This window comes from Beta vulgaris, chromosome 9, assembly GCF_026745355.1.
Source record: "Beta vulgaris subsp. vulgaris cultivar EL10 chromosome 9, EL10.2, whole genome shotgun sequence".
Taxonomy (NCBI): domain Eukaryota; kingdom Viridiplantae; phylum Streptophyta; class Magnoliopsida; order Caryophyllales; family Amaranthaceae; genus Beta; species Beta vulgaris.
In genome coordinates this window covers 37,471,868-37,485,915 of record NC_079210.1, presented here as the reverse complement: position 1 = coordinate 37,485,915, position 14,048 = coordinate 37,471,868, and the positions used below count along the sequence as shown (strand labels likewise).

The window sequence follows — 14,048 nt, the reverse complement described above, 5'->3', positions numbered from 1 at the left end:
TGTAAATAGCACATACGTATTAATTTTCGAAAGCATGAGTGATTATTTTATATTAAAAAAATACTTAAATAATTATTTAGTTTTTGAGAGAAAAAATGACACACCCCATTCTCTAATATTGTGTTTTGCTTGTTCAAGGTCTTCAATGTACACATTTGGTAATATTAATTTTTTTGACAATATAGTTACTAAGAAATGGATCCAGACATATCTTAGATATTTATTTTTATTATTTTTCAATTAGTAAAAGTTAGATATATTAATAACGGATCTATCAATTTTTGTGATTAATTATGAAATTATAAATTAGAATTTTATTATAACTAATTCAAACTTTCAAAAAATTTAGAACTGATAGTTGAGATATTTCAGTTTGTAAAAGAAGAGCCATTCTTCTTCATCAACAGACAATAATTCAAAAATAGGAAAAAAGTAAGATATTAGTTGAGGCGGTAATTTTTTAATGGGACTTTGCCATGTGTCAACTAAGACATGTTCTTTTAATTATTTGAGCTGTAAGTAGTGATATTTGTAATAACGAAAAAAGGCAGAGGACAAGGGAATGGGCGCAACACCATGGATTTACGCTCATAATTTATTCGAGTTATTTTCGTTAATTATTATTATCCATTAAAATTATAATATTTAACTTCTAGAATATATTACGTCTTATATTATTTGTTTTTTTCGACTTTTAAAATTTTATCTTATAAAATTTATTTGATTACAAATTATTTATTTTTCTAGTATTTAAATTTCGCGTTTTGCCTCTGCATTTTGTTTTATGGCTTCAATCACGTGTTGGACCGTTGTAAAAACTTTTTGGATATGATGTTTGGGGTCCAAAAAGACTTGTCCAAAAATCAAAAAATTCCGATGGATAAAGAAGTGGCTTTTGGAGTTTGTAACCACTCACCTTATTGCTACTCAACTCCCATATTTTTAGCTATTGCAACCCCCCATTTAAATTTTATATTCTTTTAATGCTATTTTATAGACAGCAAGAATCACACCATAACCCCATTCTATTTGACCGTTTCAAAAGGGGAAGAGAAGAGAAAAAGAATAGAATAGTTCATCCTGGATTCCCCGGATACACTTTTACGAAAATGACCATATCTAGAGATCTAACCGTTGGATTGTCCTAAAATTTGGATAGCAAGTTGAGTACGTATGGAAAATTACTTTGACTAGAGCGATTCGGCATCATATTTTGAGATCGTTGAGAATCGTGGCAGGAACAGAATAATATATAATGTAAATGCAAGCAATTGGAGATTTTCAAAGGTAACTAACGGCGACCCTAGATCGATTACTATTAGCATAGGGATTAGAATAGTTTTAATAGTTGGGTTACTAGATTTTTTGTATCATGATAGGTTGGGTAAAAGTTAACTTATTATGATTAAGTATTTTGTGTATGTTGTAGTATGATATAAGAGAACGTATTGTGTCGGACTCGTCCGACAAAACATTGTCATCGGACGAGGCACACGCGTGCGCGTTAATAAAGACCGAAAAAATTAAAAAACAATAACAAAAACAACAGCTTCATCTGCTTCATCCGCTTCATCTGCCATTGTTCAAAAACAAAAACAACGGCAAAATATCGTACAGATCCACTTTCTCCCTGCAATTAAATCTCATTTGAACATTCCACTTCTCAAATCTAGTTCAACCAAGAATGTCAACCGAAGATTTGAATTCACAAATCGGAAGTTCATTACAAATTGAACTAAGCAATGAGAAAGGTGACACAGATCTCACATTACAAATTGATCTAAGCAATGAAAAACGTAACACAGATTTCACATCAGAAAAAAAAAAAATAAAGAAATTACATGAAGAATCAGCTGGAAAAGAAGACAAAGAAACAGGTGTATGTCTAAAATTAATTTTCAATTGCATTTACTCATTTTCAGTTAGAATTTCGATTGTATCAGTTAGTATGTGTAAAATTAGCATTTACATTGCAACAAAAGTCTATTTTTCACTCATTAACTTCTTTTTCAGTTAGACTTATTTATTATTCAGTTAGAGTTATTTATTATTCAGTTAAACTTATTTAGTTTTCAGTTAATTTAGTTTTCAGTTAGACTAATTTACTTTTCAGTTAGACTTATTTAGTTTTCAGTTAGACTTATTTAGTTTTCAGATACACTTATTTAGTTTTCAGTTAGACTTATTTAGTTTTCAGTTAGACTTATTTATTTTCAGTTAGAATTATTTACTCTTCAGTTAGACTTAATTATTTCTCAGTTAGACTTCTTTATTTCTCATTTAGACTTATTTAGTTTTCAGTTAGACTTATTTAGTTTTCATTTAGACTTATTTACTCTTCAGTTAGACTTATTTAGTTTTCAGTTAGACTTATTTAGTTTCAGTTAGACTTATTTATTTCTTAGTTAGACTTCTTTATTTTTCAGTTAGACTTATTTTCTTTTCAGTTGGTCTTTTAAATAATTTCATTTAGTATAATGATTCTTTCATTTGATACTATTACAATTATTTTCAGCTACACTTGTTTAGTTTTCAGTTAGTGCTTCTGTTCTTTCAGTTAGTGTCCTTATTTTTTGTCAATGAACTCAACAGCTGAACATGAATATCTCAAGTACATCAATGACGAGAATATCAGTAGCAGTTTAATAGGGAGACATGTTACAGATCACAAAGATGGTTACAACTTGTATCAAGCCAACTCAAGAGCATTAGGATTTAGTATTAGGAAACAAACTCTAAGGAGGAGGAGAATTGATAGTTCTATATACGAATTCTACTTGGTTTTCTCAAAGGAAGGAGCCTCAAAATCAACAAATAAAATAACAGAACCAAAAGAAAAAGACACACAACAACATCATCATGTTCAGATACTAGATGTTGAGCAGCCAACGAAGGAAAGAAAGGAAAGAGTAGTCAATGAGATAAGAACAACATGCAAAGCCATGGTCAGATTTAAGCAAGAAAAACCTGGTCAAGACTTTGTTGTAGTAGCTCATGAGTTGCAGCACAACCATGAGTGGTAATACAACAAGAAATACATCATCTGAAATCAGAAAGGAAGATAACGGAACAAAAAGTAAAACTAATAGAAACGATGGTTAAATCTGGCATAAAGCCAATGCATGCATACAACTTTTTGTGTCATGAGGATGGATCAGAGGAAGTAGTGGGCCACACAAAAAGGGACCATCTAAACTATATCACACAGTCACTACTACATTTTTTATCAAATGCAACCCCTTAAAATGGGCTAGTGTGACGACACCTTTAATACCATTGCAATATGAGGGGCTAGTGCAACGACGGTTGATAGTATCACGCTAGAAGGTATAGTTATTGCAACGGTTTTGAGCTAAGCGTTGCATTAGGTTTCGTCGCGTTGCAATTGGTACTTGGTAGAGAAATTGCAATGGTAGTCATGTGCCATGTCCCGCCTTAAATTTCTCAAAAATTTCAAATACAACCCCTCATACACCAAAAGCCCAGCATTAATTTCCCTTAGGTTAGGAGAGAGAAAGAAAGTTTCAATAAGAAAAAGAAAAGGGGAGAGAGGGAGATATAGAGAGAGTATGATATTTCGGTGCTTCCATCTCAAATCTCAAACATGTATCTCTGTCTATGCAAGCTCATCTCCTGCAAAATGTAAGGATGTCATTCTTTTTCAGCCATTATGCAAGTATGAAGCTTCAACGATGACTCTCGCAACTTGAACTATGTTTTGTTGTGTGTCTAATCTAGGTAATCTCTTCTTTACCTATCATTTCAAATAATTCTGAAATTTTCGTTAATTGCATGACTCTTGCAGTTTCACAATTCATCAAATTACTGCCCCCAATTCGAGGGATAGATAGAAGGAGTGAGCGAAAATGAGCGGTTGCAAAGAGGAGATAGGCAACTCGAATCCCTTCCGAAAAATTTGAAGGTTAGTTTTTTATTAACTCTAATATAAGCTTTAGGATTAAAAGTTTGGATCTTTCACAAATTTGAGGGAAAATTCATGTATCTCTAGTGAATAATTTTGTTAATTTTACATGGGGAAGCTTACAAAAATTCAATTTTGGGGTTCAATTAAACACACTAACTTCCACTGGATACTCCACTTGTTTGTATGGCATAAAATTACCTTCAAAGGCATCCTGAATGTCTGTTTCTTTAACTTTTTTCAGTAATCTGCAATATTTCCTTCTGTTGCACTGGACTTAGAGGGATTGTTTGTGTCACCATCATTCTGCAAAGAGGAGATAGGCAACTCGAATCCCTTCCGAAAAATTTGAAGGTTAGTTTTGTATTAACTCTAATATAAGCTTTAGGATTAAAAGTTTGGATCTTTCACAAATTTGAGGGAAAATTCATGTATCTCTAGTGAATAATTTTGTTAATTTTACATGGGGAAGCTTACAAAAATTCAATTTTGGGGTTCAATTAAACACACTAACTTCCACTGGATACTCCACTTGTTTGTATGGCATAAAATTACCTTCAAAGGCATCCTGAATGTCTGTTTCTTTAACTTTTTTCAGTAATCTACAATATTTCCTTCTGTTGCACTGGACTTAGAGGGATTGTTTGTGTCACCATCAGTCTGCAAATTTCCATTACCTTCTTCCGCTAAATCTCTAACTAGTATCATCCCTATTTCCTTTAAATTTGATTAAAATGTTCAATTTCTTGTTATATGACAGAATTGTAGGTCTTTTTGTCTGATATTTACAAGTTTGAGCTGCTTATTAGTATGAAGTGAGCTAGGATAATGCCTATCATTGACAAAGTTAGCTGTGAAATGACTATTTTTGTGATATTATGTGGCTGAATGGAATTGCTTAATTAGATAACTAATTAATTGTCTTGGTATTGAAGGTAACATTAAGAACTGAATTTGATTACAAAGGGTGGAACATAGGGAACAAAGGGAATATATAAATAGAAGATAGCGGGAATTAGGAAATAGAAACAAAAAGCAAGAGGAATTAGGGCAAATATTGAAATGTTGGCTTGAACTAACTATTTAATGATCCATAGCATTATTAGCTTATCTGGATTTATCAATTGCTCCCTTAGTGCTTATTTAGTGGTATCATACGTCTATGCACAAAGTATAATCACATTGGTCATAGCTTTCTTTGCCCTCAAAGCCGTTTTACAGGTAGCTTTCGATGAGATGGTCCATCCAAGGTTCCATGGTAGTAATGATGTAACTGAATGTGTGCAGATTTTGGAGACTGTTAACTTCTCAAAGATGATAAAATGAAATGGATTGGTTTGGTGGATGGACTTTATGTTGATTAACTTAAAATACTTATCATTGGATATCAGGGCTCTGTGATCCTATTTATATTCTGAGTTAGATGTTCCGTGATGTAGAAGCCTCTGTTTTATTTGAATACCTTAATATGTTGTTTGCCTGCCTTTTCTTGTTTTCTCCCCCCCCCCTTCTTTTTGTGGTATGGTTCAGTCATAAAGAGTTGGGACGGATAGTTGCAGTAGTTGTCTATGTAGTCGTAGATGTGTTGTTGGGGTGTTGTAGCTATTCTCCACAGTGATGTATGATATATTTGTTATGGTTGCAAAATCTTTGTAATTGACTCTTCTGAAACTGTTTCTCTTGATCTTTGTTGTTCAAGTCTCTTGAAATGTTTACATACTTTCTTCTATGCTCAAGGTGATGATTTAGATTTTTTATCAATTAAGCATCTTCTAATACACAGGTCAATGCTCGAATTCTCTTTATTGATCTGTCTAGCAGGGCTGTCGGTTTGACAATGAATCCTCATCTACTCCTCAACAAGGCTCCTCCTTTGGTGAGTTTGTATTTAGCTACTTTTTGATATTGTAATGCTATAAACTCGAGGTTTATGCAAAATTAAAATGCTTCTTGGTTATACACTTTTTGCGAATTTTCCAATGTAGCATTTTAATTCTGTACTTACAAATGGTTCTCTTGGTAAGATGGGAAAAATAATTACAGCACTTGTAAGCTTTTTTTTTTTTTTTTTTGAGGAGAAGAAACTAGTACAAGGACATTGATTGGACTTCCATTATCACTTTCATGAATTCATCACATGAAAGATAGTGAGATTTTTATAATTTAAAATGCACTTTTGGTAGCTATGTTTCTTCTACTTACCTCCATTGATAACAAGTGGAAGAGGCCCATAGATATTCTGATATATTATCTGGCTGAAAACTAAAATCTTGTGTTACTGAAGATTTCTCTGCATCAATGACCCCTAGTTGTTAAGAACTTGGTAAAACTGACTATGACTGACGTAGCCAATAAAATCATGGATAGTTGCATAATGACCATGAGTTTCTTCCAGGTGAGTGCAAGCAAAGCCATAGAGCGTTGCGCTTGCGCTTGTGAGTTTCGATGCAGAAAAATTGTCAGTAGCAACAAAATAGACGCGTCTGATTTACATCCTCTCTGCTTCCAACTGTCCTTATTTTCCCAAGACCTGGAGTGTTAGTACATTTCACCTTTATAGCTCCACTAGATTTGCATTTTTTTTCTTTATCCATCTTGACATCCTTCCATATTTTCCTTTAATGTTACACTGAATTTATTTGCTAATCAGCTTCTGGAACCAATATATTACTCATAAACACTTGACAACTTTTAGCTAATGGAATCACTAGTACCAATACAGACTAATTCTTTATGAAAAAGCTAACTAGCTAAGTTTCGTATACATATTGCGTATTTATCTAGTTTTGAACTTGTGCTAAACTGCTAACTAGATGTTAGTTTGACACTTTATGTGATACAGTTTTTGGATTTTTAACCATGGGTCTTTAGTGAAATGCATGTTATGCATTATGAGTTGACCTTGTTATCTATAATAATGTCGGCTTCTAGCTAGCCGCAGGTGTATGAATGAAAAAGTGAATAGTGGGAACATGCTGTATTGGTTGTCTCCTGACTGTATTGGAAGATAAATTACTATTTTTTCTTTTGGATGGGCTGTTCTTTTTTTTTTCCCCCACTACTCTTGATTCTAGTTCTGGAGATTTCTAGTTGGTTATTACCAAGCCTGTGCCATCATCCTAATCTAGTACAATCAAAATTTGTTTTTTTTTTTTTCAGAAGACTAACTAGATTAGATTTTATCTATATATGTCGACTATAGATAGTTACCCTTCATGTTAGTCCCCCTTCTTTTTCCCCACAGAAAAAGTTTTTTTTTTTGCTTGATTTTTTTTGTAAAAGGGTAGTGGCTAGCTTCAAACCACATCCATAACAAATATTTATTAGTTCGGTTTGATTAAGTACATTAAATTTCGTACTGTAATTTTGTCTCTTTTATATTGTCATCTTCATCCCACATTATTCTTATTATAGCAATAATGCAAGCAACTGTAATTTTGTCTCTTTTTTGTGTTGTTAATGGGTACGTTATCTAACTATTACAATGTTTGAATTTTTAGGTGAATGATGAACCAACTGGAGGAGATCAAACGTAGACGTCTCACTATACATACTATCGGCCCGATTTAGCTAGCTATATATATTATAGTGACGCCGTACTTGGTGGTTAGAAGGAAAATGATTTATATGTACTTATTAGAAGTATTTGTGGTACTAAAACAAATATTTATTAGTCAGGTTTGATTAAGTACACTATTTTTTGTTAATTAGGATTTTTCATGTATACTCTTAATTTAATTATTTTGGAAATTATAATATAGATATGACAATTATTTTTGGCATTTCAAGAGTATTTTTGCATTTGTTACATCGTTACTAATATATATCCAGGCTGTAATATTATAGGTTTTCGGTAGGCATCAGGAGGGGTTTAAAAAAAATTTCGTCATAAAGGCGTTGCAATAGCTATATGATAGTGTTGTAATATATAGAGAGGCGTTGCTATAGAAGCCAAAATGGGACACAATATGAATATTAGGGTCGTTGCAATAGCTATTGAATGACGTTGCTATAGATATAAAGGCGTTGCAATAGACCTTATAGATGACGCAACGACTATTTACATCTATTGCAACGGATTTGTGGTAGCCGTTGCAATATGCCCCAAAAGTCGTTGCACTAGGTCTATTGCAACGCCTCCAAATGCAATGGTTCAAAACCGTTGCAATAGGTCTACTGCAACGACTTTTGGACCTATTGTAACGATTTTTGTGTGTTGTCTTTGCCTTTTAATGTAGTAGTGAGTACAGAATAAGATTGGTTGAAGGAAAGGATATGCAGAGCGTGTTGGACTTACTTCAGTAAATAGCGGATGATGATCCTGCATTCTTCTACAGGCTGAAATTTGGGGAACATAACAACATTGTCAGCTACTTTTGGCGAGATTCAATGATGTTGGAGGACTTCAAAGCATATGGAGATGTTATGATATTCGACACAACTTATAGGACAAACAAATATGGACTGATATGTGCACCATTTGTTGGCATAAACTGCCATTGGAAAACAACAATGTTTGCATGTGCTTTCATAACTAATGAAAAGGAAGAGAGCTTTGAATGGCTACTAGAAACATTCAAGAGAGCAATGTGCCAACAAGAGCCAAAGACAATTTTCACTGATCAAGATAAGGCCATGGGCAATGCAATTGAAAAGGTATACATTTTTCAATTAGCATTTTCAGTTAGACTTATTTATTATTTAGTTAGACTTATTTAGTTTCAGTTATACTTATTTAGTTTTCAGTTAGACTTATTTAGTTTTCAGTTAGACATATTTAGTTTTCAGTTAGACTCATTTAGTTTTCAGTTGGGCTTCATATTATTTCATTTAGTCTGATGAAATTTTCAGTTAGCATTTACACTATTTCAGTTAGACTTCTTTATTTTTCAGTTAGACTTCTTTATTATTCAATTAGACTTATTTAGTTTTCAGTTAGACTTTTTTAGTTGTCAGTTAGACTTATTAAGTTTTCAGTTAGACTTCTTTAGTTTTCAGTTAGACTCATTTAGTTCTCATTTGGGCTTCATATTACATCATTTAGCCTAATGAAATTTTCAGTTAGCATTTACACTATTTCAGTTAGACTTCTTTATTTTTCAGTTGGTCTTCATATTATTTCTTTACTATTTCAATTAGATTCACAAGCATTCAAATGAAAGTGATTTGTAGCATAATATGTACTATCTTAAAATGGGTTTTCCCAAATTCAAGACATAGGCTTTGCCTTTGGCATATAGACAAGAACTTTGTAAGCCCCTTCGGATCCCTCAAGACCAATGAAGACTTCAAGAACATGTTCAAGAACTGCTTGATGGGTGTCAAAATGAATCTGGCTTTGAAGAATTGTGGGCGAAAATGATGGAATTGTATGGACACGAGAAAAAGGAATGGTTCGAAAGTATATGATCAGAGACACAAGTGGTGCACCGCTTAAATAGGGATATGTTTTCAGCTGGAATCTTATCATCACAAAGAAGTGAAGTCACAAATAAGGCAATATCATTCAATGCAAAAGCAACAACAAACCTGTTTGAATTCTATCATATATTTGAGCAAACAGTGAAAAGATGGAGAAGCAATGAAACTAGTGACAACTTCCGGAACAGAACTGAACGTCCCAAAGCCGTCAAATCCAAATCAAAGCTTCTGAAACATGCAGCTGATGTATACACACTAGCACTGTATAATGACTTTGAAACAGAGTATGAGTGGGCAATGGCATCCTTTTTACGAGCATTTGCAACAGAAAACTCAGAGCTGAAGTTGTTTGAAGTCTCACCAGAAGAAGATTTCACAATTCACATACAGTAGCATACGATGAGGCTACAACAGAATTAGTGTGCTCATGTCAATGCTTCACAGAGACGGGGATGCTTTGCTTTCACATAATAAGGGTCATGCACATGTTCAGCATATTTCAAATCCACAACAATATATCCTTAAGAGATGGACAAGACTTGCAAAGTCAGCAGTATGGGAGAATGTTCAAGGTTAGTGAAATAAATCAATATGACTAACTGACAATTAATGCAAACTAACTGAAAAAATGAAGACTCCAACTGAAACAATTAACTGATCACCTGAAAGATTTAATTAGTGAACTGAAAAAAAAAGGCTCCAGCTGAAAATTAGTATAACTAACTGATCCATTAATGTTACTAACGAAAATTAATTGGGGGTTTTGTTTGTGTGTGGGAGGGGGATATTAGTGGTGGGGGTTTGGGGGGTTTTAACACTTAACTAACTGAAACAATTAACACACCACCTGAAAAATTTATCAGCTATCTGAAAAATTTAGTTAGTCAAATGAAATAATTGACTAAGAAACATTTATTACAGCAGACAAGGACCAAAGCCAAAATGCACTGTTGTGGACACCATGGAGACATGCAATAACCAAGAATTTCTACAACCTAGTGTCAATATGTCAATCAAATGAGGATGCAAGAACATTATGTGACAAGTCGTTGAAGGAATTATACAAATCAGTGAAAGAAGTTTTCAAGACCGATCAACAAAAACAACAAGAAATCGAAGACGAAGAACTACGAAGACAGCAGTTGAAAATCCTGAGGTGATAAAGACAAAAGGAAGACCCCAAAGGGAAACAAGAGAGTAAAAGGACATTTTGAGAAGCGTAAAATGAAGACAAGGCATCCGAATGAATATGGAACAAAAACCCCAAATGTACCTCAAGTTGAATAGTGTACAAATAATATTAGTTTTCAATTGTATTCCAGTCAGTAATTGTATTCAAATTTACACTTGTTTATTTTTCAGCTACTCGAAATTCAGTAATATTAGTATTTATTGTCCTTCAGTTAGACTTGTTTATTTTTCAGCTAGTGTTTATAGTGCTTCAGTTAGACTTGTTTACTTTTCAGCTTATATTAATTGTGCTTCAGTTAGACTTGTTTATTTTTCAGCTAATCTTTATACTGCTTCAGTTAGACTTGTGTATTTTTCAGCTAGTGTTAATTGTGCTTCAGTTAGACCTTATTTATTTTTAGCTTGTATTAATTGTGCTTCAGTTAGACTTGGTATTTTTCAGCTAGTGTAATCTGCTTCAGTTAGACTTATTTAATTTCAGCTTGTATTAATTGTGCTTCAGTTAGCATGTGTATTTTTCAACTAGTGTTAATTTTCCTTCAGTCAGACTTATTTATTTTTCAGCTAGTATTAATTGTGCTTCAGTTAGACTTCTTTATTTTCAGCTAGTGTTTCTAGAGCTTCAGTTAGACTTGTTTATTTTTCAGCTAGTCTTATTGTCCTTCAGTTAGACTTGTTTGTTTTTCAGCTACTATTTACAGTGCTTCAGTTAGACTTAAAATTTATATTTACAAATATATGTCATACACTTATTATTATGAGTTAGATTTTTCATTTTTCAGTTGGTGATTGTATTTTTCCAATTAATTTTCAAACAATTCATTTACACAAATGTATTCCATTCAAAGTAAGTGTAAATGTACAATTTAAAGATAAAAAATATAAAATGAGTTGTGTGCTATTTCTACTGTACATTACAAAATTTAATGTGTGCTATTTCTACTGTACATTATAATAATAAAAAAGTTTGGCACTAAATAAAAATTCAACAGTTGCTCTAATTTGATTTTGTCTTCATTTATTATTCAACACCTCTTCACGCCGCCTCATGTCCCTCCTTCGCCGTAAAAGTGTGCTTCTTTTCTATTTTCTCTTTGATCGATTAAATGCTAATTTATCTAGAACAACCTCTTTATCCTTCCTTAACTTATGTCTTTCCATAAGTTCAGGGTTGTTTGCAGACCAAACATAACAGTCATTCTTCACTTTCTCTCTCAGTTTGTTTAAAGGATGTCCACAAGACGAAGGCAAGCCTGCACCGCTCAAGGTTTTTGGTGGCTGCCTGAAAAATAATAAAATCAACACTATTAAAAAAGTTTCAAAAACAAAATTAACAATAAAAAATAAAACTAACTGAAAACAACAACAACATCAACTATCTTTATAGTGCTTCAGTTAGACTTGTTTTTTTATAAGCTAGTCTTTATAGTGTTTCAGTTAGACCAGCTTGTTTTTCAGCTAGTCTTTATAATGCTTCAGTTAGACTTGTTTGGCTTTCAGCTAGTAATGACTGTGTTTCTGTAACACCCCGATAATTCTCTCTTTCTAGAAAATACTTTTATAACAAATCTAGAGAATTACCCAGGCATTATCGCCCGTGTGATAACGTTTCGGCTTACTCAGAATTTTGCAGCGGAAAACTTACTAAAACAAAACCAACTTTATTAAACTTATGAAATAAGAGTCAAATAATGTTTGAACTGAAACACACCAACATAAAGCTAACGTTTGAAATATAACTTCCTAAAAACAACTTAAATACGACTAATGTCACAAAAGCCTCTCCATTCCAGATTTCCCAATGGTATGCATCTTCAAACCTGTAATGTCAATGCTTTCTTGACTCTGCTCCCCCGAAGGATCACCACAGGATCAATAGGCAAAGCCATGATCACAAACACAGACAAGCACGTAATCAGCAAAGCTGAGTACTACATATCAGACAGAAATAATCCTAAACATGATACTACAACACAACTTGTAGAATAAAATAATAATAACATAACAACTGCAGATGACTCTTACTGAACTAGACCCTAACTTTTATTTCTTCTTTATATGGAATAGTTTTGGGACGAGTTGTCTATACTGAAATAGGAAATACGGTCATGACTCCGTAAACCAAATTGACCTACGATATCGAGGAACCTTTGAGCTAAAGAGGAAAGGTGATCAATCCAATCCCAGGAAAGCCATGGGCTACCACCATGTACTCCAACCCTTAGTGTCCAACTCTAGACGTGCACCAGTCTAAAGTCTATAACCTATTCTCGTTTCACTTTACGTTGCATTCATTTTATACTTGTGTTGACACCAACCAAGCACATAATACTCACAACTAATAATCACATAACATCACAAAACTCCTTTTTAATCTTAGAATCAATAAGTGTTCACAACTTAGCATCCAAGACTCTTTTAACTTCTTTTATTCTTTACTAACTTGCCTGTTGAACCTAGCCAACAGTAAACTGTACCTTTATATAGGTATAACTCATATTACCAAATAAGATCCACGGTTCTTATAAGACAAATAAATGAAACTCATGAATCTATGTAACACATGATTCAACTTACTTACATTAATTCTCTCACGAATTAATACATGAACTGAACTCCCTTGTTTGCATCAAACTTCCATACAAACATACATATTCATAATTGCTTCTAGTTTACATGTAGCACATAGGCAAAATATCATGTAAAACAAATTCAATAACTCATATATACGAACAACAAGGTCCTTACATGATACTAATAAATAAAAACATCCCTAAGGCATGTTTCTAACCAATATAGCACGTAGACTATGTACGTACCTTGTATAAACGCAACGGTAGGCCACTTTTAAGCTCTAAAAGTCCCCTACAATGAAATCTCCGCCTAGAACAATAAATAATCAAGTAAATACTTAACGAAAAAAAATACAGCAACTTTAAAACGTCCCAAACCCTTTTTAAACTTCTTTAAAAATCGTTTTTATAATTTAAACTCTCGTTATTTTTAATCCCTAGTATAGATCAACTATTCTAGTGATTAAAAACCATTAAAAACCTTAAAATATTAACTTTCTGAATTTCCAGCATCTATAAAATTTTCTAAACCTTCTGAAAATATTTTAAATGCATATAAAAATCGTATTCCAATCAAAATTCATATTCATACTTTAAATATACGATTTCTAGTGATTTAAAACCCTAAAAATCACATCTTTCATGATTAAAACTAAAAATAATAAATCTGAAATTTTTTCTTTTATACATATGATCCGAAAATATATTCTTCATAATAAATAATAACTCAAATCGTAATCATGTAAATAGTAATAAAATAACAATAAAAATTAGGACTTTAATGGAATCTTAAAGGAGAAGTAAAGAAAACAACCAAAATAAGAGGAGGAAGAGCAGCGCCGCGGCTGTGACAGCAGCAAGGAGGGCGGGCAGCAGGTTTTGGCTTCAAGAAATTATTGTGACGTTTCTTGTTCAACAAGAAACGTTACTTAGCGAAGAAG

General features: G+C 32.8%; 1 long non-coding RNA gene across 3 annotated transcripts; it reads left to right on the top strand.

Annotated features, from left to right (window-relative positions):
• The first annotated feature begins 3,381 nt into the window (after positions 1 to 3,381).
• Positions 3,382 to 7,601, top strand: LOC104895594 (uncharacterized). Of its 3 annotated transcripts, none has more exons than XR_007269689.2 (3): positions 3,382 to 3,676; positions 3,806 to 3,922; positions 7,423 to 7,601. It is a non-coding gene; the product is annotated as an uncharacterized LOC104895594 (long non-coding RNA). The 3 variants fall into 3 exon arrangements; XR_008967664.1 differs by having other exon boundaries at positions 3,383 to 3,738; positions 7,423 to 7,600; XR_007269690.2 differs by having other exon boundaries at positions 3,388 to 3,642; positions 7,423 to 7,594.
• The last annotated feature ends 6,447 nt before the right edge of the window (positions 7,602 to 14,048 follow it).